At 35.2% G+C, this 26,510-nt stretch overlaps 1 long non-coding RNA gene across 1 annotated transcript; it reads left to right on the top strand.

Annotated features, from left to right (window-relative positions):
- Nucleotides 1–266: 266 nt before the first annotated feature.
- LOC124898874 lies at nucleotides 267–25,188 on the top strand. The gene is made up of 2 exons (XR_007055680.1): nucleotides 267–1,053; nucleotides 24,658–25,188. It is a non-coding gene; the product is annotated as an uncharacterized LOC124898874 (long non-coding RNA).
- The last annotated feature ends 1,322 nt before the right edge of the window (nucleotides 25,189–26,510 follow it).

Raw genomic sequence — 26,510 nt, 5'->3', positions numbered from 1 at the left:
TTTATTTGAAAAATATTTGTTTGATTTTATTTAATCAAGAATCTCAGGATTAAATCAATACTTAATTTGTCTCTGATCTTATTTCAATTTAGTCTATTTAGTGAATTTGGTCAAAATTGAAATCAATAGGCTACAATTGCAATGTAATTAGCCAATTGATCTTTCAATTTGATTAAAATTTAAATAAGTTTTGAGTAAAATCCTAATCCCAAGGATATTTAATAAAAAACCTGAACAAATCCACCACTTCCCCCATTCCCTTTAAAATGCTACCCAGCCTAAAACAGCAGCCTACTCTACCAAATTAACCAATCGGCCCCAACCCAAACACCGAAGGACCTGACCCATTCCCAAATAGCATAGCTATTTTTTCTCTTTACCTCTTCATCACAGAAAAACCCAAACTTAACCCGTAAAACAAAACTTTAGAAATGACTTCAATATCAACTATAACCTTCGGGCTGATGGACAAGTACAAATTCATTGGATAATCACCTTTTATCTCTTTTGTCTCTTTGTTAGAGCAAAGCAAACCCGAGGCTCTGAATATTCAGGGAAGAGATGGAAAAATTTGAGGATCCATTAGGTTCAAGGTAGTATCCCAATTTGATTCGATGGCTGCAGAGCTTCATCTGATGGGCATATGCTCAGTAGCCTTTAATCTATCACTTTTCCTTCAAATCCACTGAAAAAAGTGAACTTTTTCCCTCCTTTATTTCTTTTCATCCATCAATCCCTCTGAAATCTGGTTGCTCAAGAATTAAAAAGTTTAAAAAGTTTTAAAGCTTCTTTGAGAACGATTGATATTTCGCCTATAAAAAGGGGCCTTGTTCAACCCTTTCATGGATAAGTGAAGTGATAGAGAATTTAGGGAATATATTGAGTTCATTCATACTCATCCATTCACTAGCTTCTCTATTATCTCTTTCTTCCTTTCATTCAATCTCTAACAAAATTTTACCGCCCTCATTGTTTAATTCCAACACTTGAAGTCAAAATTACTGGTGAAGAACCTATTCGACTCACCGTTTCTGATTCACCGCCCAGAAAAAGGTAATATCCCCTTTTTATAAAATTTTCATACCGTGTGTTTAATTACAATGTTAGATTTGTTATGCTATGTAGTTGGTTCTAATTCTGTTTAAGTGTAATCTCCCTTGTTGTGTTTTTTTTAAATGTAGCTTAATTATGTAGTAGTAATTTTGTGAATTTTAATGTTCTTAGAAAATCGATATTATATTGAAGGTTACATTGAAATGATTGTGCGATTTTGTTAAATAATAATCTTTTGGTATTAGGATATTATTTCCTTAAATCTCATCAATCTGAGCCTATTTATGTTAAGCTGCAACAGTTTTGTTCTTGCAAAATCGTTTTGATTTTAATAACACATACATGCTTCCCTTCTCGTCTAAATTAGTAGAAGGAGATGTTTGAGATAGATTATTGGAATCGTGTTAAGAGAGAATGGCTTTATTATCAGGATTTATGCTCACAGACCTATCTAGTCTTCTAAATACAAATCTTTAGGTGTTTGTGATCCAAATTTCATGTGAAATTGGTTTGTTTGATTTTAAAACCACTTAATACACATGTGCATCCATGCTATGTTATATTTGACACTTCATCTTTAAGTATGGCCTATATACTTTATTTTCTAATTTTTGTATTAATAATATTGATCTAGCCGTTAGTTTAGAAGGGTATACATATGAATGATATCACGCCCTTTAAGTCATAGCTCTACCATAAGTTTTATGTATTTTGTTTATACCAATGGTCAAACTTGATTTCTTCGGCATTGAGTTTTCTGTCACCATCATAATTGATCAAAGTAGTTTCATTTGGAACATCCCAAAACATAGATTGAATAATTGATAGTGCATATCTTGTCATAGCTCTTCTTTATTTCAATATGGGAGTTTGGGGACGTTCTTTTCTTATCTTATGAGTTAGATGCTGAAATTTGGTTAATTATACCTAGGATGGCTTAGATATGTTGGTTGTCGTGAGGAGTTGTGTGTTTAAATCTCCCTGAGCATCAATTGGTTCTACTCTCCAAATATAATGTACTTTGTAACTAGCTATTGGAGAAATATGTTGGTTTGCCATAGTGATTCCTTCTTAATCTGCGAAGATGTACTGAAACTTGTGTATTATATTTTTCTTTTAGTTGTTTTCTCTTCTAAAAATATAAAAATATGTAAGTCTTTTTTTCTTTTGTTTATTTTGGTTCCAATTATACACTTGGTATGTGCATATCACAATCCGAACCAGGGCATGGTCGTGTTGGGTATCTCAAGTCCGTCGAAGATCGAAGACCGAAGACCACCCCTTTTCCTAGTCAAACAGAACACAATACAGCTAGTAGCGGATGAATTCCAACATATAACAAGATAGGACTGAGTTCTGAACATATGACGAGATAGATAAATTAACTAACTCAGAAAGGAATCCAAGAATCTCAACAACCAACCCAATCCACAATAATCCACAAAGCCTCTAAAACAAAACCAACATCAACCTTATTCAGGACATGCCCACCATGATAGCTAAAAGAACCCATAAGAAACGGTCTATGACATAAACTAGACCAATAAGTAACAACCCTTCCATAAGAGGCTCATCACTTCAAGATGGCTTACGAACAATCCATGAACTACCTATTAATGCGCAGGAAAAGCAGAAGTGTCTCTGTTCCTTGCATCGCGAGGGGAAACAACATCCATAGACAGTTAGTAAGGTAAGCGCTAGCATATAACTTAGGGTAGGGATAAAGTAATGCCAATGTCAAATCAGGTCAAAATAAATCAAAGCCAATGAACACATCTATATCCATATATATATATATATAACATGTTGAGGTAGGAAACAAGGCTTAACATGAATGTAAAATATTAGTCTGGACTGTGTAGCTTAACCATCATAAAAAGGTACCCATGGGCTATATGGGCTCAATACTCCCTGCTGAAAGGGCCCCAGTGTGTGTTAGCCATATGAACCAGAGAATAATCATATGTGCATATACACCAAGGGTGACTTGAATATTTGAACATATATCAAGGGTGACTCAGCCACGCATTCATAAAGAAAGGATGACTCGAACACCTGACTAGTTAGACCCCCACGCCGGCAAATAGGGTTTTGATCATCGGTCTCTCAGGTCCACCACTTTCACAGCTTATCTACATAACCCTCTTTAAAACCAAGTAAAACATTTAGCACATAACCCATTCATTTAAACAAGGAGTCATTTATTAAGGCATTATCAAGTGGTATCGTCATACCGACTATAGCTTGTAAGCAAATGTCACTATGCTAAATCAAGTAGCCATTGGGACTCTTGCCCACTAACCAATAAGTCTCCAGACCATCTAGCCAATTGGGAGTCAAACCCATTAGCCAATAGGACTCTAGCCTATCTAGCGAACTAGGACTCGAAATCATTAGCCAATAAGACTCCAACCAATCTAGCCAACTGGGACTCAAATCCATCAGGTAATAGGACTCTAACCCATCTAGCCATCTGTACCCCAAGGTCCCATCAATCCATAGCCACCAAGGCCTTTTAAAAGACAATTTATGTTCCATTAACCTTTTATGCATTGCCATAGTTTAAATTTAGTTCTCAATGTGCATGTATCCAAGTTTTTAAGTAATTATGCCACTGGGTTGAGGAAATAATATTTCCAAATCCAATTCCAAACAAAAATCATCAATTTGGGGAAATCCACAACCGTCATTCCAATTTACCATGCCCATGCACCCTATTAGTTCAAAATCATCAATAAAGTATAGATAATGCATGTGTAATCATGGGAATATCATTCAAACAAGAATCATCCAAAACCCTCAACCCAAATTCAAAAGCCAAACCTAAAACCATAGGAATAACAATTTAAATGCATGCTTTAGAAAAATAAGTTTTAGGAAAGAGATCACCATCATATAATTTCATACATACCCTATCATTAACCTATGATTACCACACACATGATAGGGTAACACCGTATATTTGAACGCTAACTACCCCCCTCCCAAGAGCTACAATATAAAGCCACTACCCTTCATAGATGCTAATCTAATTTTTTGTTAGCCTCTATAACTATCACCCTATAAGTCATACTCTTATGAGAATACACATCCATACTTCTTGACCCATAAGAAAACCTCTAATCACATAACCTCACAACTTAACAAAATTCTTAAGACTGTACCAAGGGATCATATCGTCTATCCATATTCTCCTCAATTCAGCTTTGAAGAACACCATATACAAACTCCTGATACTTCTCCATACAAAGACATTCAATAACAAGAACTAGGTACACATGGAACTTACATACTTGAAACCTCATCAAATAAAAGGCTACCTGGGGTTTAATATATTCTTATCCACCTAATGACTATGTATTAATTTATCACTTCAACACTATACCTTTGGTATAAATATATCACAATTTCCCACTCTAATATTTTATAAGTTATCAGCCTAATCTCTTCCATATATCATGTCAATCCTAGTAATCTATTCCCATACATGTCGCATCACTATCCTCGAGCTAACATTCTTATCACCACTATCAATACTTAAGGTTCAAGCTTAGGGTCTAGTAATAATCATGCACCAATAAAATATCCCGCATAACATACTAGTCCATCCAATAGATAAATCAACCTAAAATTCCTTATTTAACTTAGCTATGGCCCATAAGCACATTCTTCTTCATAAAAACCTTATTTGATTATTTATAGTCTATAAACATCGGAAGAGACCTGTCTTTTATACGCACGAAAAGAATGAGAGCACCTTATGAAGAGACATTTGTATGGATGAAACCTTTATTGAGAATACCCTCTAGCTGTTCCTTAAGTTCTTTCAACTCAGTCAGAGACATTCTATATAGAAGGATAGAGATAGGATGGGTATCTAGTAGAAGATAAATCCCACGGTCTATTTCTCTATTGGGAGTAATACTAAGAAGATCATCAAGAAATATTTTAGTAAATTCATTAACCAGCGGGATAGATTAAAGGAAGGACTTTTAGAATTAGAATCCTTAACCTAAACTAGATGATATAGACACCCCATGGGAATTTAACTTTCAGGCTCTAGGATAAGAAATAAACCTTCCCTCCCATTCTATTACCAGTTCTTTAGGAAATTAGAAATTGAACTTATAGGTCCGTCAATCAAGAGAAGCGTAGTAGGAGTGAAGCCAATATATCCTCAATATCATATCAAAATTTAACATATCCAACTCTATTAGATCCACCAATGTCTCCCGACCACAGATAGATACCACATAACCCCTATAGACCATTCTATCCACAATAAAATCACCTACTAGGGTAGATATAGAAAAGGGATAAAAAATACTCTCAGAACCAAAACCAAAATAAACTGCCATATATGGGGTCACTTAATAAAGAGTAGACCCTAGATTAAGCAGACAAAATACATTAAAAGAGAAAAGTTGAAACATACTAGTAATGACGACAGAAGATGCCTTAGATTCCTGACAGGTAGCAAGGGCATAAAGATAGTTTCAAACAGTACCAGTACTAAAAGTACAACCCTTTGGCACGGGAACTAAAGAAGTAGAAACTAAACCTTATTATCCCAAGTAGAAAACCTAGCTGAAGGACACTCCCGCTGCATGTGACCAAGATGAACACACTTATTACATCAATTCCTCTCTTTTTACACTGACCACAATACAACTACAGACTCTATAAGAAGGATAAGGTGGATTTGACTGTACTCCACTAGCTTGGATTGGGTACCTTGTGCCTCAAACCCACTGTTAGCCTAAAAGAAATGATCACCAGAAGACTTAGGATAAAGAGCACTAACAATCACGTAGGAACTCCTCCAGTTCCTCTTCTTAGTCTACTATTTCCCATGTCTACCATTATTTTACTGACCCTAAACCTACTATGAATATTTGAACTTCTGGTTCTATCTCTCTTTTATCTTTGCCTGGTTCCTCCTCCAATTAATATGACCAGATTGGGGTAAGAAAGAGGTCACTATCTGGGTTAACAAAAGACTGGAATAGAGAAACTCAATATTAGACACATTACCCTGAGGAATTAGGGAATGAGTATCATCATTCCTAGAAACCCGAGGAGGACTAGTAGGGACTCTATGAGAGACAGTACAGTCAGGATCCAGGACCTTAGACCGGGTTTAAACTTCATAAACAGGGAGAGTACCATCCACATTATCCTAAGGTAGGACAAAAGTGTTTCAACGAGAATTAGATCTTCTAGGAGACATGATCTAAAATGTGATTCACCAGAAGTTATAGAGTTTTCCAGACCTTAGACTCTATAACTCAAAAATAAAACACAAGAAAGGAAAACATTCTTATATATCTTATAGTCCCTTTTTTGTAAGTGTGGCATACTACACACCTATAATAGAGACTCTTCTTGGCATGGATTTGTGGACACCCAATGACTATGAACCTAGGTTCTGATACCAACCTTATCACAACCCAAACCAAGGCCTGGTCATGACGGGTATCTCAAGTTTTTTGAGGACCTAAAATTGCCCCCTTTTCCTAGACAAATAGAATACAATACAGCTAGAAATAGATGAATTTCGAACATATATAAAGATAAGACTGAGTTTTGAACATATAAAAAGATCAATTGAGGATCGAAGACCACTCCCTTTGCCTAGTCAAATAGAAGACAATACAACTAGCAGCGGATGAATTCCAAACATATAAAAATATAGGAGTTTTAAACATATGACAATATAGATAAATCAACAAACTTGATATTGGGTGCATTAATGCACTTTAGTGTTGCTATCTTAGCTTAATTAGCCTTATTTTGAGGACTTCGTGAGTGATTTGTGTGTTCATAATGATATAAATAAGCATCTAAGTGTTCAAGTGTTTAAGGAAAATATTTAAAGGGTTTTTCAAACAATTTTTGGTTTAAAGGATAATTTAGAGTTTGATAACGCTCAATCTACAGCTCTCGTGGGAGTGTAAAGCGGTCGTTAGCAAATATAGAACCCAACCTGGGTTGGGTATCGATCCCACAGAGAATAGCTTGGCCAACAAGCAAGAGAAATTACTAGACTTTTAGTGCAAGTCTCGTAGGAAAGGGGGGATTGTAGTATGTAACCAAAACAAGAATGTAAGAACTGAAAATAGCAAAATAAAGAGAGATTGTCACGTGTGTTGTAAACAATGAGAATTGAGGCGTTGGGGTTATGTCCACCTTCTGAGGTATACGTCTCTATTGGCTATGAGTGTGTAGAGTCTTGACATGTAATTGCTTATAGAGAATTGTAGTCGATGGTAAATCCAAGCGTCTCTCGACCTAAACAAGGACTATTTCACTTTAACTCTCTCGAGCTTAAAGCGTGACTAACGGTACGAATTCTCCAAGAAGTTAGTCCAGGTACGGCACTAGCTTTTTAATAGGAAAGGGTGTCCTACTACCTTGACATTATCTCTTTTCCAGACAAATAACTTTTCTCTCGAACAAGTCAGATGTTAGACTGGCGTTGGTCTATGCGTCTTCTTTTCTAGACAAATAACCTTTCTCTCGAACAGGTTAGATGTTAGAATGGCGTGTTCTTGTGTTTGAACCGCAAAGAATGTAGATTTAAGATGAAGAGAATAATGATATAAGCAATATACTTGTCTTGAACTCACAAACTCATAGCTATAGATAGTAACTCATTCGGCTTCCATAACCCCAACTAAGAGATTTAGTTACCCATGAATGCGAAGGATATCACGTTTTGCATGGTGGATGGCGTGAATAGTAGGTGTTTGGCGTGTGGTTTTAGTGATTCCGTAGCAAGTAACGATTCTCTTGTTGTGGAATTTAAGAGTAGAAGAATGAAGACTTGAGAATGGGTTGTAGGAAGATGTCTTAATTGTAAGGAGATGAATGAATTGTCAGAATGTCTCCCCTCCTCCTTTAAAATCTCTAACATGATAGGGTATTTATAATACTCCTATCCTACTCCTACTCAACTAATAAAATAAATAACCAAATCCTAATATACTAATGAAATCCTTGACCCAATTGTACTAGGGTAAGGTTACAAAATTATAATCCAAATAGAATGATGAAACACATAACCTAATTGCACTAGGTTAATGTATTATGGCAAAAATCCAGCTTTGTGTCTGTAAGTCCCAAAGTCTTCAGAAATGCTGTTTTAGCCCGGGACAGATTTTCCATGCAGCAGATTTAGTCCTTTATGCGTCCAGCTCCTTTCCATCTCGTTTGTGAGCTTTCTTTTGCGTCAAGTAAGCCATAAATTGCTGTATTTTGCATCATTTATACCTGAAACTTTCCTAATCACATTTGTTAGCTCATTTACAGGAAAAAGGACTAAAAGTGTACGAAATAGATAATTAGTTCTCGAAACTAGGCTAAAATATGGGCAAAATATATTGATATAGGCGCGTAATTTCGCCTATCATCAGAGTTCAATCGAGAAAACTAGTTTAACTAGCTTGAGCTGGGTGTGGTTCTAGTCTATCGCGTTGGATTCTATTATGATTAATTAGTTACAAATGATTTTATTATATAATTATATGTGTAACAACTTTTTTATAATATTAAAGGGTCAATTTAAACAAGCCAAGAGTCAAACCCAAGTTAAAGATCAAAAGGACAAAAACTTGCATTCTTAGCTTGAGTTTCTAGTTAGTCGTTTTGGATTTTGTGATGTTTTGAGCTCTAATTTTTTGTCATTAATGTTATAGTATGATTGATGAATTGAGTATGATGATGTATAAAGGATATAACACTGTAAATCAAGTGGAAATAACACAAAAAAGCTTAGAATGGATCAACGAAAGAACAAGACATAATTTGATGTCAAACAGACACCTTGAATGTCCAGGATGCGTGGAGGACCTTGGGATTGGCCAATGGGCATTTACAATACAGAAATAGATTCAGAAGGCACCCAAAATAGTGAACCAATATGAATTAGGTTCGTCGCACAACTACTTCAATGTGATAACGAATGCGGCATGTCACTGTTCCTACCGAGAGTAAATTGCCTTCTACTATAAATAGGATTTGTGACCTTTTGAAAATCAGTTTTGGATTATTCTTGGATGAGAGAACGCTTCTGAACTTCATTTTTAGGGTTTATTATATCTTTACTACAACTTTTTAATGGATCATAACATGTATTCAATTATATTAATTACAGTTATGTCGATTAGCGGCTAAACGCCACCTTTCTAGGGTTAAGACGAAGATCATGACTACTTTTATTTTGAATTAACTTTGTTGAATTGATTATCATTATGGTTTTATTATTTATCCTTGTTATAACAATTTAAATGATTCATGGGCCTTAGAATATATTCATTGTCGATCTTGTGATCTAAAGAGGGGGAATAGGAAGATAGAACATGGGCTAGATAGAACAAGGTTCTTAGTCCTTTATAAAATGAGGAATTTGAATAAGCATCTAGGATAAGGATATACCTAGAAGTCTTGTTTGGTTCATATGTATTAGGATAACTTTATGCTTTTAATTGGATTATTACATCCCCGCTCAATGATGAGGTTGTAATATCCAAGTTAGGCAGACGATTAGAGGTCAGGAGACCATGATTATGGAATAAACCCTACAACTCAATAACCAAGATAAGCAATCTAACGAATGAAGTTCTATGGTGTAGTATGATTGTTCGTAAACCTTAACCCTGGGTCTCTATCCATTGATTATTCAAAGTCATTGCTTTTCTGCATTAGTTAATTTACTTTTAGTTTAACTCTAAAACTCTCTTGGTTACTTTATCTCAATTGTTGAACTAGAATTGAGTAGTTTTTTAGAACAAGTCCCAGTAGGATCGATATTCGGCCTTCTTGAAGGCCACTATATTACTTGATTGACCATGTACACTTGCGTGTGTGCTTGGACGCTGCCAATTTTTTGTGCCATTGCTGGGGACTTGTAAATAGGCAACTACCTTTTTTTTTACAGTTAAGCTATATTAAGTTGTACATATTTTAGTAATTTTTATTTTTAGTTTATTTATTATTTTATTATTTATTACACTTTTGTTGATATATCAGTCTGGGAAAGATGTTTTTTGAGGGATGATGATTCCTATCATTTTTATGGAGGACCCCACCACGAGGCTTTTTTTTCAAACTTTGATCTAAGCATTTAGAGAGGACCTGCTTGTTTGCGACTTAAGTACAAAACCATAAGTTGGTGTGTGTTTTGTGTCAATATGCATCATTCTACAGATATGTGTGGTTTTAATCCTGATTTAGTCATGTATGGGGGCAATGCTCAAAAGTCAACAAAGAAGGTTGATGTAGAGTTGACTCCCCAACCAGTTGTAGATAAAGTTGCTGATAATTTGAGGAAGTTTGAGTACTCAAAACATGTAGTTACTGAAAAAGTTAAGGAGATACTACCACCATCATCTCTACAGAGGTAGAGAAAAACACAAGAATTTCATTCATTCAGCTGTCATCATTTCCTCAGAACTAAAATTGAGAAGGTGAATAAAATTGAGTGTGTAGTAGAATATGTAAGTTTTAAAGTGGTATTAGTTGGTCTTCACTCAAAGAACTTTTCAACATTATGTTTAGATGATGTCTTATCTGTAGAATCATCTAAAATAGTGGAAGAGTGTAAAGATGAGGGGCAAGAATCCTATATTCTTAATTTTGCACCAGACAAGCAACATAAAAATACACCTCACTTTAAGGCCGACTGGATTACCATGCACTATCCATTACTTGATTCCATAATCTTTATACCACCTTCATATGAGTGAGGAAAAATTATGGATGCAAAGTTGGGGGTGAAATTCATATCTTCAAGGTGGAGGAAAAAGTTGATGTAGGTCGTGCCACGACACTAAATTAGGCACTTCTTGGGAGGCAACCCAAGTTAAGTAGGTTCATAGGAAGTCTGAGTATTGGAAACTTGAGCTAAGAAGCATGGAGAAGACTAAGTGTGGGGTCCCCCAAACCCCCTTGATGTATAAAAATGCTACTAGCTAGGCCTAGAGTCCGCAAGGAGTATTTCAATCTCTACTTTTAAAGTATACTTTGGGGAAAAAGTATATTTTTAAGTGGGGGGTAGGAAAATTTTCATTTTTAGGATAAATTTTAAAAAATTTATGTTAGGAATAAGTAAGATGTACTTGCTGGTGCTATAGTTGACTACATGATACAAATGTTTTTATGGTAAAAAAATGTTGATTGTTGGAATTGCTACTGTTGAGACTACCAGGCTTATCTTTATGACTCTTGTACATGTTGGCTTAATTTGAATTCATGTTATTGTTTGGTTAAGAGTCTATAATGATCCAACGTGAGTTGAGCATGTGCCATGTGCATGCGAAGTGTTGTATATTCCTTGTTGCATGTGATGTCTAGAACTTGCCTAGTGTATGTGCAAAGTAAAATAAAGAGTGTGGATTTAGGAGTTAAATTAGGCATCTCTTTGATAGCCTTGTTTTATACCTTTTTTTGACCTATCCTTGAGCATAATACTAGTCAGCTACATTGAACCTTTAGCTTTTTCTTTGGTAGCCTTATATTATTCTAATCCCATTTTTATAGACCATAATTTGATCCAAAAGCTCCTAATATCATTAGGGGAAAATTAATTTAAGGAGTTGGAAATTCAAATTGGAGAAAACTGAAATTTAAGCCCCAGAGTAATAGTTATTAGTGTGCAGTTGTTATGTGTGGTGGTTGGGAGTTGAGTAATGAAAACAATAAAAATTTGTTCAAATTAAATAAGTTATGCATAGCATACTCTCACCATAGGGTTTGTAACTGGGCTTAATAAGATGGGGTGAAAACAATAGAATAAGGTTGACAAAAGTTGTGTAAATTGTTTGTTGGAGATTGGCTTCAATTGTATAACATGATGTATTAAAGCGCTTAGGGAAGATAGTCACTATTATTGGGTCTTATTTGATCCTAATCTTTATCTCTCTGATATTAGCGGAGTACTACACTAAGGGCAAGCTTATGGTTCATCATTTGTAACTTGTGAATTCTTTGAGAGAGCGAGCGTAATCTGATTCTTGTACCCATTGTGTTATAAATTACATTATTGTAAGTAATTATGGGTAACTCTCTTGTTGTGAGGTCACATATTTGATAAATGTTGGGTGACTTATATGATGTCTTAGATTGATCAATATGCATAGGTTTGCCATGTGCTGAGTTAATTCTTATGGATAAGATGTTTTGAAGTAGTATTCTTGAGCTTTCATTAGTGTTGTAACATACTTAGTGTAGTAACTTGCATTCTATGTTGTCATTGTAGTACTAGCTTGAGTGTCTTGCACATAGTAGAAGTGTAGAGTATCCTTAGCTTATGATGCTTAGAGTAAAGAGTTGGTCGAGGACGAACAAGGCTTTAAGTGTGGAGTGGTGATGTTGGGTGTACTTATGCACTTTAGTGTTGCTATCTATTATGACTCGGGACTACCCTCTAGTCATCACACGGTGCTTGCGACCCCGAAGGACCACAATCTAACCCATGAATGATATCTACTGTGACCACTGAACAATAATACAGTAATAATTGTGGAATGATAGGTTAAAATGCCATAAGGTTCAAAACATCTAAAATACTGATAATGAATAATAATATTTGAATCTGAAAAACTGTCTTAAAATCTAGTCTGAAAAGCCTCTAACTGAATCTATCTGAGAGTGGAGTTGATGGGACAATCCCTCAACTAACTCCATCTACTAAAATACTGCTAAACTGAAGTACTGAAATATAAACATATCCTCGATAGATGAGGACTCACTGCTAAATCTGCTACTGCTGGCTGAGTCTGGGTAAGCGCGGTCAGGAACATGAGTGTCAGAACTTATGATATGAAACATCATAGAATAGGAAAGTATGTGGGAATGTACTGATATGCTAGATGAGGTAAGGCTGAATGCAAGAGTTCATATTCATGAACATTAACTGACTAAATGATATAGAGTAACTGAACATAAGAGTATGTGTATACTATAATTGAGTTCTGCTAACTGTATAACTGATATTTGAAATTACTGATAACTGAATAACTGGTAATGATTGAATGTGTCGATAGTCCTGATTCTATAAAACTAAGCCGAGTTCTAAATAGAAGACTGAAACTGAAATTGAAACTGTGGGAGGTAATTATCTAACCGATATGCCCCTATCTGAGTTGATTGGCGTCCAACCTGTAACCTCAGTTGGAAGGGTGCTAATACCATGCCATGAGTACTAACACTGGCTGTGAGTTAGCCCTAACTAACAGGAATACATTTTCTCAATCTTTACCTACAGAAAAAATCATGAGTGATAGCAGGAAGTCATCTCAACCTATGCTGGCTACGTAGTTCTGTAACTCAGGGATTGCTACTAAGGGTCAAACCCTACACTAACAGGAGTGCCCCCATCCTTGGGTTCTCTCGGTGCTGAATCCTACTCCCAACTAAAAGGCACTGAACTGAGTATACTGGACTGGACTGGACTGAGACTGAGTTTACTGAGTTTTCCTAAGTTCTGTAATTGACTGAGTTCTATTGAGTTCTGTAATGGACTAAGAGTATTAATTATGATATAACTTACAATATTCTGTAACTGACACTGACTCTAGAACGGTTAAATTATCGGGTATTAAATACCCTAGGACTCGATAGCATGATAAGTAATACAAAGCATAATCTTGAATAATATAATAATGTTCACTTGGTCATAATTCATTCATAGAGACATTTCATCAAACACTTGTAATGCATTAACTTGTACATGAATGGGATCACATAATGACATGTCATGCCTTCACTAGTCAATTCACATAAGCATTTTATACAACACTTGTAGGGCATAAGCTTGTAAATGATTAAGATCTCATAATAACATCACCTGATTCCTCTATTTACTTCACATAGGCATTTTAGTAAATACTTGGGGAGCATGAGTATTTCATATGATAATGGTCATTATATAAACATCATGAATACAATACTTAATTGCAAATTCAAGGGTTTAGCATGTAATTCATATAATTTCCCCTAAATACTATTCTATTTTTCATGAATCTTATCATAATCATGGATTGAAAAGCAAATCAATCATAGATGCATTAATCACTTTATAAATTTAAGGGTGTATCAAGATAATCACGTATTTGTTATACATGCTATTTAATTTCATGATTCTTGCATTTAAATCATAGATTGGAACCCAACTAATATTATATATATGAATTCAATCTAATTCAAACATGAAAATCATAAATACATCATCTTTGTACTTTGAAAAAGGATTCTTGGACTTCATGGGTGAAAGGAACCCATGAATCAACATCTAACATACCTGAGAAGAAGAGTTCTTGAAGGTTCTTGGAGAGATTCTTGAGGATTGACCTTGATTCTTGAACTAGGGTTTTTACCTCTTAAGGGAGAACGATTTAATTTGGGGAAAAACAAAATGAATAATGGTGTAACTAGATTTATTAGGGTTGATTTTTTTGTTAGAGGCTATCTAGGGCCATGAAAAAAGACTCAAATACCCCTGGAATAATTTAAAAGCTCGAAATTTAAAACTAGAAATTAACTGAAAAATCTCGATCTGGGCCCATGGCGTGATGCGACGCTATCACACCATGTCAGTGGAAAAAGAACAACTGGAAAATTGCTTGGTGGCATGACGCGGTGGTATCGCGTTGCCGCATTATTTGTGAACTGGAAGTGCACCGCGACATGGTGGAATCGCATTGATAAACTAGAAATTGACATTTATGAACAGGATCTATGGTGTGACACGCCAATATAGCGGAGAAATACTGGAAATTGAAAACTACTATTTTGACACACTCCGCGACGCACAACAGGCATGAATAACGATGTTTAACGACTGAAACTTAAAATCACCATAACTTCTTACCCGGTTGTCGGATTTAGGCATATTTTATATTGTTAGAAAGCTAATTAAATTTCCTACACAATGGCAAGCTCTAATCTAAAAACTTTTGAGTGTATTCAAAAATTTCATTTAGGATAACCCATGTACTGAGGGTGAATCTAGGCTAGGGAAATATGGATGTTCGCTTTGAAATCATTCGTCCTCAAATATGGCTAGTTAAGATGAGAGAGTACAGACAGACTGATTTGGCATATTGAATTAGACATGCACAACTAAAGAACATGCATATCTGATGCATGATTACATGGCTAAAGAAAAATTTATGAAATACGTGACTGACATGAAGATGATATGAAATACCAAGTTTGTGACGGTACTAAATATGGGACTAAGGTTTAAGGAAAACTGTGATAATGTATGAGACACTATCTAACTGAAAGACGACTAAATAACTTTGGCACTGTTGAGGCTTGAGGAACATATGGCATAAACTGAACTCCACGGGCCATTTAGAGTGTAACATGAGTCATGAGAACTGAGCATACTGGGAAACATGAATACGTGTGTCATGAACTGCATGACCTGAGTTTGGAATTTTTGAACTTATGGAACCTGATTATACAACAGAGTGAACTGGAACTCCTTATACTAGGAACTGCAAGCATGCATGCTTTTCGATAATGCGCACAAATATGATCTATGATCATAGAGCTGACATGTAAGGCATGAGTACTGACATTCCTGACATTACTACTAAAATCTCAAATCCTGACTTGGTTACTTGTTCTACCATCTCCTCTGTAGCTTAAATCCATTATCCTAAATATGTGGATCACTAAATAAACTCTAAGCTAAGCTATCACCACTTTACTTCTAGAGTCTAAGGTAGACACTGAGGAGGGATCTGTTAATATTTTGGGTCTAATACTGAGTTGACGGCTATATAGGGGTTACAAAGGAAGAGAAGCCTCAGAATTTGACTAAGCATAAACATAAAGATGAAAGACATATAATGTACCCGTAACTATATCAGGAGAACTTTCCTAATCATGGCGAGACTGGAGTGCATAAAATCTATTATGGCATTGACCACTAGTGGTACTGAAAGTGGTACCTTGCTGAGTCAGGCGACCGGATGGAACTGGAGGATGACTGTGCTAACTTTACGAACCAGCCTTAGGACATTCTCAAACTTTGTGATCTGACTTGCCATATCTAAAACTTACATCACTTCCGTATTTACACACACCTTGGTGATTTCTACCACATTCTTTGCAAAATAGATAGGTACGACTACTGCTTACACTACCCTGGGTTTTGGAGCCTGGCGCCCGGTCCCAATGGTTATTCCTGAACTTTGGTACTGGCGCACTAGCTGAAGATGGAGCTGAAATTAAAAAATTTACAAAAAATAGGAACGGTTACCCCCATCCGACTTAGGATGATTGAAATTAAAGCTACTTGTTCTAGCCCTCTTATTCTCTCTCTCTCCTTCTTTTTAAGATTATGCTCCTCAATATGTTGAGCATGGACCATAAGCCTAGAATTGTCCATCTCTTTAATCAACATTGTTGTTATGCACTCCTTAACCATACTATCTGACACCCCAGATATGAACTTGCTCATTCTGTACCTATTGTCTGCTACTATATAGGGAGCATACCTAGCTAACTGAGTAAACTTGAGGGAATACTCTTTTATGCTCATACTACCTTGTGTGAGATTGATGAACTCTAACATGTTAGCTTCTCTTAGCTCTAAGGGAAAGAATCTGTCTAGGAAGGCAGTATCAAACTCTTCTCACTCTATGGGCTCTGCATCTATACATCTATCTACCTTCCGTTTATTAAACCATTTATGGTCTACATCTTATAGCTGATAGGTGGCTAACTTAGCACTCTCAGGGGAAGTCACTCCCATGATATTTGTGACTTTCTGAACCTGATCGAGGAACTCCTGTAGATCTCCTTCAAACTTAGATCCCATAAAGAAAAGAGGATTCATTTGGGTGAAGTCCCAAATCTTGGTTGTCGTAATATTGGCCACTGGGTTGGCCGAAATAGTAGCTGGTCGTTGGCTATGGCTTAATTGGCTATAGTAGTGAATGTACTCTAAATTCTGTATGAGAGACATGTTCGTCCAAGGGATTTACCTGAATGAGCTGAGGGGCTGACTAGTTTCCGCTTCTTATTTCTTTAGTCCTTTTGGGAGGCGTTTTTTATAAATGAAAGAAAAAATGGATTAGACTGATAGATTAACATGTTCTCACGCTTACTCGCACAATATGAATACTAAAAGAAAGGAAACTTTTCCTAAAACATCTCATAGCCTCCTATCCATAAGTATGGCATGCTACACACACATATATCAGACTCTATGCGATATGAATTTTAAGACTCCTTAGGAAACTATTGAACCAGGCTCTGATACCAAGTTTGTAACGACCTGAGACTACCCCTAGTCATGACACGGTGCTTATGACCCCGAAGGACCACAAGCTAACCTATGAATGATATCTGCTGTGAGCACTGAACAAAAATACTAGAATAATTGTGGAATAATAAGATGAAATGCCATAAGGTTCAAAATATCTAAAATATTAATAATGAATAATATCATCTGAATCTGAAATACTATCTAAAAATCTAGTCGAAAAAGCCTCTAACTGAACCTGTCTGAGAGTGGAGTTGATGGGACAATCCCCCAACTAACTCCATCTACTAAAATACTGGTAAGTTGAAGTAATAAAATAAAAGCATATCCTCGATAGATGAGGACTCACTACTGAATTTGCTACTGCTGGCTGAGTCGTACTAAGAGCGGTCAGGAACCTGAGCGTCCGAACCTATGATATGAAACATCACAGTATAGGAAAGTATGTGTCAGTACGTGAGAATGTATTCATTTGCTAGATGAGGTAAGGCTGAATGCAAAGGTTCATATGCATGAACAATAACTAACTAAATGATATAAAGTAACTGAACATAAATATTTGTGTATACTATAATTGCGCTTTGCTGCAGCTAAGTACTGAGTTCTGCTAACTGTATAATTAATATCTGAAATTACTGATAATGATTGATTGTGTCTGACAGTCCTGATTCTGTAAAAATTGAGCTGAGTTCTAAATAGAAGACTGAAACTGAAACTGAAATTGTGGGAGGTAATCATCTAACCGACATGCCTCTCTCTGAGCTGATTGGGGTCTAACTTGTAACCACAGTTTGAAGGGTGCTAATAGCATGTCACGGTTACTAACACTGGCTGTAAGTTAGAAAGATATTTTGTCAACCCTCATTGTCAGGAAAACTTATGAGAGATGTGTCAACCCTTATCTAGCAGGAAGTCATCTCAACCTACGCTGGCTACATAGATCTGTAACTCGAGGATTGCTTCTATGGGTCAAACCCTACACTAACAGGAATGCCCTCATTCCTAGGTTTGATCGGTGCTGAATCCTACTCCCTACTGAAAGACACTGAATTGAGTATATCAGACTGGATGGACTGAGACTGAGTTTACTGAGTTTTCCTAAGTTTTGTAATTAACTGAGTTCTACTGAGTTTTGTAATGGACTTAGAATACTGATTGTGACATGACTGATACTATTCTGTAACTGACACTGGCTCTAGGTAAATAGCTAAATTGTCGGGTATTAAATACTCCAGGACTCGATAGCATAAAAAGTAAAGCAAAGCATAATCTTGAATAATATAACAATGTTCACTTGGTCATAATTTATTCATAGAGACATTTCATCAAACACTTGTAATGCATTAACTTGTACATGAATTGGATCACATAATTACATGTTATGTATTCACTAGTCAATTCACATAAGCATTTTATCAAAAACTTGTAGGGCATTAGCTTTTACATGATTAAGATCTCATAATAACATCACATGATTCCTGATTCTACTTTAGATAGACATTTTAGTTAATACTTGGGGAGCATGAGTATTTCACCTGATAATGGTCATCACATAAACAACATGAATATAATACTTAATTGAAAATTCAAGGGTTTAGCATGTAATTCATATAATTCTGCCTAAATACTATTCTATTTTTCATGAATCTTATCATAATCATGGATTGAAAATCAAATCAATATCATAGATGCATTAATCACTCTATAAATTTAAGGGTTTGTCAAGATAATCACATATTTGTTATACATGCTATTTAATTTCATGAAACTTGAATTTAAATCATGGATTGGAACCCAACTAATATTATAAACATGAATTCAGTCTAATTCCAACATGGAAATCATAAATACACCATATTTGTACTTTGAAAAGGGATTCTTGGACTTCATGGGTGAAAGAGACCCATGAATCAACATCTAACATACTTGAGAAGAAGAGTTCTTGATGGTTCTTGGAGAGATTCTTAAGGATTGACCTACATTTTTGAACTAGGGTTTTTGCCTCTTGAGAGAGAATGATTTAATTTGTGGAAAAACTGAATGAATAATGTTGTAACTAGGTTTATTAGTGTGTATTTTTGTGTTAAAGAATGACTAGGGCTGTGGAAAAAGACTCAAATACCCCTAGAATGATTTAAAACCTCAGAATTTAAACCTGGAAATTAATTGAAAAATCTCGATCTGGACCCTTGGCGCGATACGATGCTATCACACTGTGTCACTAGAAAGAGGAGAACTAGGAAATCGCTCGGTGGCACGATGCAGTGGTATCACATTGCCACTTTGTTTGTGAACTGGAAGTGCACCGCTATGCGGTGGAATTGCATTGGTACACTGAAAATTGACATTTGTGAACTGGGTCTATGGTGCGATGTGCCAATATCATGGAGAAACACTTAAAATTGACAATTTCTATTTTGACACACTCCACGATGCGCTACAGGCCTGAATGACGATGTTTAACGACTAAAACTTAAAATCGCCATAATTTCTTACCCGGTTGTTGAATTTAGGTAAATTTTATATAGTTGGAGAGATAATTGAATTTCCTATGCAATGGCAGGATCTATTTTGAAATTTTTAAGTATATTCAAAAAATTTATTTAGGATAACCCATGTACTGAGGGTTAATCTAGGCTAGAAAAATACGAGGTATTACACCATCTTAGCTTATTTAGCCTTGTTTTGAGGACTTCGTGAGTGATTTATGTGTTTATAATGATATAAATATGCATCTAAGTGACCAAGTGTATAGTTACAATGTTTAAAGGTGTTTTGAAAAAAGTTTGGGTTTAAATGGATCATTTAGATTTCAACCAAGAAAACTAATTTGACTAGCTTGAGCTGGGTCTTGTTCTCCTCTATCGTGTTAGATTATATAGTTCTTAATGAGTTCCAAATGATTTTATTATGTAATTATATGTTGAATAACATTTTTATAATGTTCAAGGGTCAATTGAAACAATCCAAGAGTCATAACCAAGTTAAAGATCTAAAAGACACAAACTATCATTCTTAGCTTGAGTTTCTAGTTCATCATCTTAGATGTTGTGGTGTTTTGATCTCTAATTTGTTGTGTTTAATGCTATATTTTGCTTGTTTAGTTGAATACGATGATATATATAGGATATACAAGCTTCAAATTAATTGGAAACAACACAAAAAGTCTTGGAATGGATCAATGAAAGTACAAGACACAATTTGATGTTAAACAGACACCTTGAATGTCCTAGGCGCGTGGAAGAACTTGGGATTGTCCAATGGGAGCATGAAATAAACCAAAATATTCATAAGGCACCGAAAATAGTAAACCAATGCGAATTAGGCGCAACACGCCACTCCTTCACAGTGATAACTAATGCAGCGCATCACTATTCCTACCGATAACAAATTGCCTTCTACTATAAATTGGTTTGTAAATTACTTTCGGATTATTATTGAATGAGAGGTGGATGATGCACTTTATTTTTAGGTTTTATTATCTCTTTACTACATATTTTTAATGGATCAGAACATGTATTCAATCATGTTGATTACGGTTTTGTCGATTAGCGACTAAATGCCCCCTTTTTGAGGTTAAGGCCAAGATCATGACTACTTTAATTTTGAATTAAATTTGTTGAATTGATTATCATTATGTTTGTTTATTTACCATGGTTATAACTATTTGTAGGATTCATGACCCTTAGAATATATTAATTGTCAACCCTGTGATCTCAGAAGGGAATAGAAAGATAGAACATGGGGTAGATAGAACAAGGTTCTTATTCCTTTATAAAATAAGGGATTTGAATTAGCATCTAGGATAGGGTTATACCTAGAAGCCTTGTTTGGTTCATATATAGAATGATAAATTTACACTCTTAATTGGATTATTATATTCTCGCTCAATGATGTAGTTGTAATGTCCAAGTTAGGTAGACGATTAGAGGTCGGGAGATCATGATCATACGATAAATCCTTCAAATCAATAACCAAGAAAAGAAATCTAACGAATGAAGTTCAATTGCATAGTATGATTGATCGTAAGCCATAACCCTGGGGCTCTTTCCATTGATTATCCAAAGTCATACTTTTCTGCATTAGTTACTTTACTTTTAGTTTATAACTCTTCAACTCTCTTGGTTACTTTATCTTAATTATTGAACTAGAATTGAGTATTTGTTTAGAATAAGTCCCTATAGGATATATATTTGGCTTTTTTAAGGCCACTATATTACTTGGTACACCACGTACACTTGCGTGTGCATTTGGGCGCTGTCGAGTTTTTGGCGCCGTTGTGGGGGACTTGTAAATAAGCAACTATCTTTTTTATAGTTAAGCTATATTGAGTTGTACATATTTTAGTAATTTTAATTTTTAGTTTCTTTATTCTTTTTTTATTTCTTACACTTTTCTTGATATGTCAGTCTGGGCTAGATGGTTTTTGAGGGATGATGATTCCTGTCATTTTTGTGAAGGACCCCATCACGAGGATTTTTGTCTAGACTTTGATCCAAGCATTTGGAGGGGACCTACTAGTTTGAAACCTGTGCAGTAGACTATAAGCAGGTGTGTGGTTTGTGGTAATATGTATTATTCTTTAGATATATGTGGTTTTAATCCTGATTCAGTCATATTTTGGGGCAACGCTTAAAAGTCAACTAAGGAGGTAGATACAGAGTTAACTCCCCAACCAGTTGCAGACAATGTTGTTGATAATTTGAGGAAGTCTGAGTACTTGAAACATGTAGTTGCTGAATAAGTTAAGGAGATACTACCACCACTATTTTCATAGAGGCAGAGAAAAACACAATAATTTCAGCCATTCAACTGACATCTTTCCCTTGAGACTGAAATTGAGAAGGTGAATAAAAGTGAGTGTGTAGTAGATTGTGTAAATTTTGAAATGGGATTAGTTATTCCTCACTCAAAGCACTTTTAAATATTATGTTTATATGATGTATTGTCTTTTAAATATTATGTTTATATGATGTATTGTCTGTGAAATCATCTGAAATAATGGGAGAGTGTAAAGAAGAGGAACAAGAATCCTATATTCTTAATTTTGCACCAGACAACTAATATAAAAACACACCTCACTTTAAGGCCAACTGGTATACCATGCTCTATCATTAATTGGTTCTTTAATCTTTGTGCCACCTTTATATGAACGGGGCAAAAATATGGATGTAATATTGAGGGTGAAATTCATATCCTCAATCTAGAGGAAAAAGTTGATGTGGGTTGTGCTGCGACACTATATTAGGTGCTTCTTTGGATGCAACCCAAGTTATGTAGGTTGATGGGAAGTCTGAGTACCGAAAAATTGAGCTAAGAAGCATGGCAAAGACTAAGTATGGGGTCCCCTAAACCCCGGTGATGTATAAGGATGCTGCTAGCTAGGCCTAGAGGCCTCAAAGAGTATTTCTATCTCTACTTTTAAAGTATACTTTGGGTACAAAGTAGATTTTTCAGTGTGGGGTAGGGAAATTCCCATTTTTTAGGGTAAATATAAAAAAATTTGTGTTAGGAGTAAGATGTTCTTGTTGGTTCTATTGTTGATTACATGATTCAAATGTTTTTATGGTAAAAAGAATGTTGATTGTATGAATTGCTACTGTTGTGACTCCCAGGCTCATGTTTAAGACTCTTGTACTTGTTCGCTTAATTGGAATTCATGCTATTATTTGGTTAAGAGTCTATGTTGATCTTACGTGAGTAGAGCATGTTCCATGTATGTATGAGGTTTTTTATATTCCTTGTTGCATATGATCTCTAGAACTTACCTGGTGTGTGTGCAGACCGAAATAAAGAGTATGGGTTTAGGGGATGATTTTGGTATTTCTTTGATAGCCTTGTTTTATACCTTCTTTTTGACCTACCCTAGAGCATAATCCTATTAAGCCCCATTGAGTCTTTAGCTTTCTCTTTAGTAGCCTCATATTAGCCTAATTCCTTCTTTTATAGACCATAATTTAATCCAAAAGCTCCTAAGTGCTTTAGTGGAAAATTAATTTAAGGAGTTGGAAATTCAAGTAGGAGAAAGTTGAAATTGAAGCCCCAAAGTGATAGTTGTTGGTGTGTACAATAGTTATGTGTCGTGGTTTGGAGTTGAGTAATGAAAAGAATAAAAATTTGTTCAAATTGAATAAGTTATGCATAGCATACTCTCACCCTACTGTTTGTAAATGATCTTAATAAGATGGGGTGAAAACAATAGAATGAGGTTGACAAAAGTGGTGTAAATTCGTTGTTGGAGATTGGCTCTGACTGTATAATATGATATATTAAATCTCTTAGGGAAGATAGTTACTATTCTTGGCCAAAATAGTTCTTACCCATCCCTTAGCCTGCATTACGACCCGTAAAGTCCTATTTAATACTAATCTTCATCATTCTTATATTAGTGGAGTACTACACTAAGGACAAGCTTATGGTTCATCATTTGTAACTTGTGAATTCTTTGTGAGAGTGCGCGTAATTTGATTTGTGTATCCATTGTGTTATAAATTACATCATTGCGAGTGATTATGGGTAACTCTTTTATTATGAGGTAACATGTTTGATGAATGTTGGATGATTTATATAATGTCTTATATTGATCAATATGCATAGGTTTTCCATGTGGCGAATCAATTCTTGAGGCTAGGATGTTTTGAAGTAGTATTCTTGAGCTTACAATTGTGTCGTAACATGCTTAGTAAGGGAGAATGCATTCTGTGTAGTCATTATAGTACTAGATTGAGTGTTCGCATATAGTATAAGTGTGGAGTCTCCTTAGCTTATGATTCTTACAGTAAATAGTTGTTCGAGGACGAACAAGGCTTTAAGTGTAGGGTGGTGATATTGGGTGTATTTATGCACTTTAGTGTTGCTATGTTAGCTTATTTAGCCTTGTTTTAAGGACTTCGTGAGTGATTCATGAGTTCATAATGATATAAATAAGAATCTAAGTGTTCAAGTGTGTAATTACAAAGTTTAAAGGTGTTTTCAAACAAGTTTGGGTTTAAATGGATCATTTAGAGTTCAACTGAAAAAATTAGTTTAACTAGCTTGAGCTGGGTGTTGTTCTAGTCTATCGCGTTGGATTCTATTGTTCTTAATGAGTTACAAATGATTTTATTGTGTAATTATATTTGAAACAACTTGTTTGTAATGTTCAAGGGTCAATTTAAACAAGCCATGATTCAAAACCAAGTTAAAGATCAAAAGGACACAAACTAGCATTCTTAGCTTGAGTTTCTAGTTCGTCATCTTGGATGTTGTGATGTTTTGAGCTCTAATGTGTTTTGTTTAATATCATATTTTGCTTGTTGAGTTGACTATGATGATATTTAAAGGATATAAAAGCTTCAAATCAAGTGGAAACATCACAAAACGGCTTAGAATGGATCAACAAAAGCACAAGACATAATTTGACATCAAACGGACACCTTGAATGTCCAGGGGGCGTGGAGGACCTTGGGATTGATGAATGGATACATTCCATACACCAAAAGATTCATAAGGCACCCAAATAATGAACCAATTCAAATTAGGTCCGACACACCACTACTTCAACGTGATAACCAATATGGCGCATCGTTGTTCCCACAGACAATAAATTGCCTACTACTATAAATAGGATTTGTCACTTTTGCAAATCACTTATGAGTTATTATTGGACTACAGGAGGCTACTGCACTTCTTTTTTAGGGTTTATTATCTCCTTACTACATCTTTTTAATGGATCATAACATGTATTCAATTATATTGTATTACGGTTATGTCGATTAGCGGCTTAACGCCCTCTTTCCGGGGTTAAGGCCAAGACCATGACTACTTTCATTTTGAATTAATTTTGTTGAATTGATTATCATTATGGTTGTTTATTTACCCTTTTTATAATTATTTGAGGCATTCATGGCTCTTACAATATGTTCATTATTGACCTTGTGATCTCGGGAGGGGGAATAGAAAGATAGAACGTGTGGTAGATAGAACAAGGTTCTTATTCCTTTATAAAATAAGAAATTTAAATTAGCATCTAGGATAGGTATATACCTAGAAGCCTTGTTTGGTTCATATGTAGGATGATAAATTTACACTCTTAATTAGATTATTACATCTCCGCTCAATGATGTAGTTGTAATGTCCAAGTTAGGTAGATGATTAGAGGCCGGGAGACCATGATCATGCAGTAAACCCTACAAATCAATAACAAATATAAGCAATCTAACGAATGAATTTCAATGGCTTAATATGATTGTTCGTAAGCCTTAACCCTGGGTCTCTATCCATTGATTATCCAAAGTCATTACTTTTCTGCATTAGTTACTTTACTTTTAGTTTATAACTCTAAAACTCTCTTGGTTAATTTATCTTAATTGTTGAACTAAAATTGATTAGTTGATTTGTTGTTTAGAATAAGTCCCTGTGGGGTTGATATTCGGCTGTAATACCCCGGGAAAGTTTTTATTGAAATTTTATGCGTAAACGTGTTGGGTTCTATCTTCTAAAATGAATTATAAATTTTCCTTGTGGAATGTCTTAGATTATAACCCACCATTGCGTAGATTATCAAATAATATTTCCAACGATATATGGATCATCCAAAATGGACACCCGAGTGACGAGTTATGAACATTTTGATCGAACTGTGAATAGTAATAAACAGTAAAACATGTAGGAAAAAGTACTGAGGCCTGACGTATTTTTGCTCCAACTTTAAATGATCATAAATACTTGTACATAATTATCTAGGTGATCTACTATATATAAATGAAAAGCTCTGCGAGTCCTGTTTCCAATATAATTAGTTTCATCCAATTTGTCTATCGGAGCAAAAAGTTATGGTCGATCTACTTCAGCCTATCAAAAGTGAATTTTTAAGTCAACTTCAAACAATCATAACTCCTCGTACACAATGATATGAGTGAGATACTATATATCAACGGAAATATATGAGAGTCCTCTTTCTAATGAAATTGGTTTCATCCAATTTGGATATCGGAGTAAAATGTTATGGTTGATCTACTTCAGACTATCAAAACAGTCCACCAAAGGACAGGTTCGAGAATTATTTGATTTTTAGGGGCGTTTTGGTAATTCTCCCCACCCAAAATCCGTACAAACCTTATATTAAAGCCTATTAGAAGCATTATATGTTATATTTCATCAAATTCCCTCAAAAAGAAAATCCTAAGCTCCTACA

Source organism: Capsicum annuum, chromosome 5 (genome assembly GCF_002878395.1).
Source record: "Capsicum annuum cultivar UCD-10X-F1 chromosome 5, UCD10Xv1.1, whole genome shotgun sequence".
NCBI lineage: Eukaryota > Viridiplantae > Streptophyta > Magnoliopsida > Solanales > Solanaceae > Capsicum > Capsicum annuum.
This window is presented reverse-complemented; position numbering and strand designations above follow the sequence as displayed.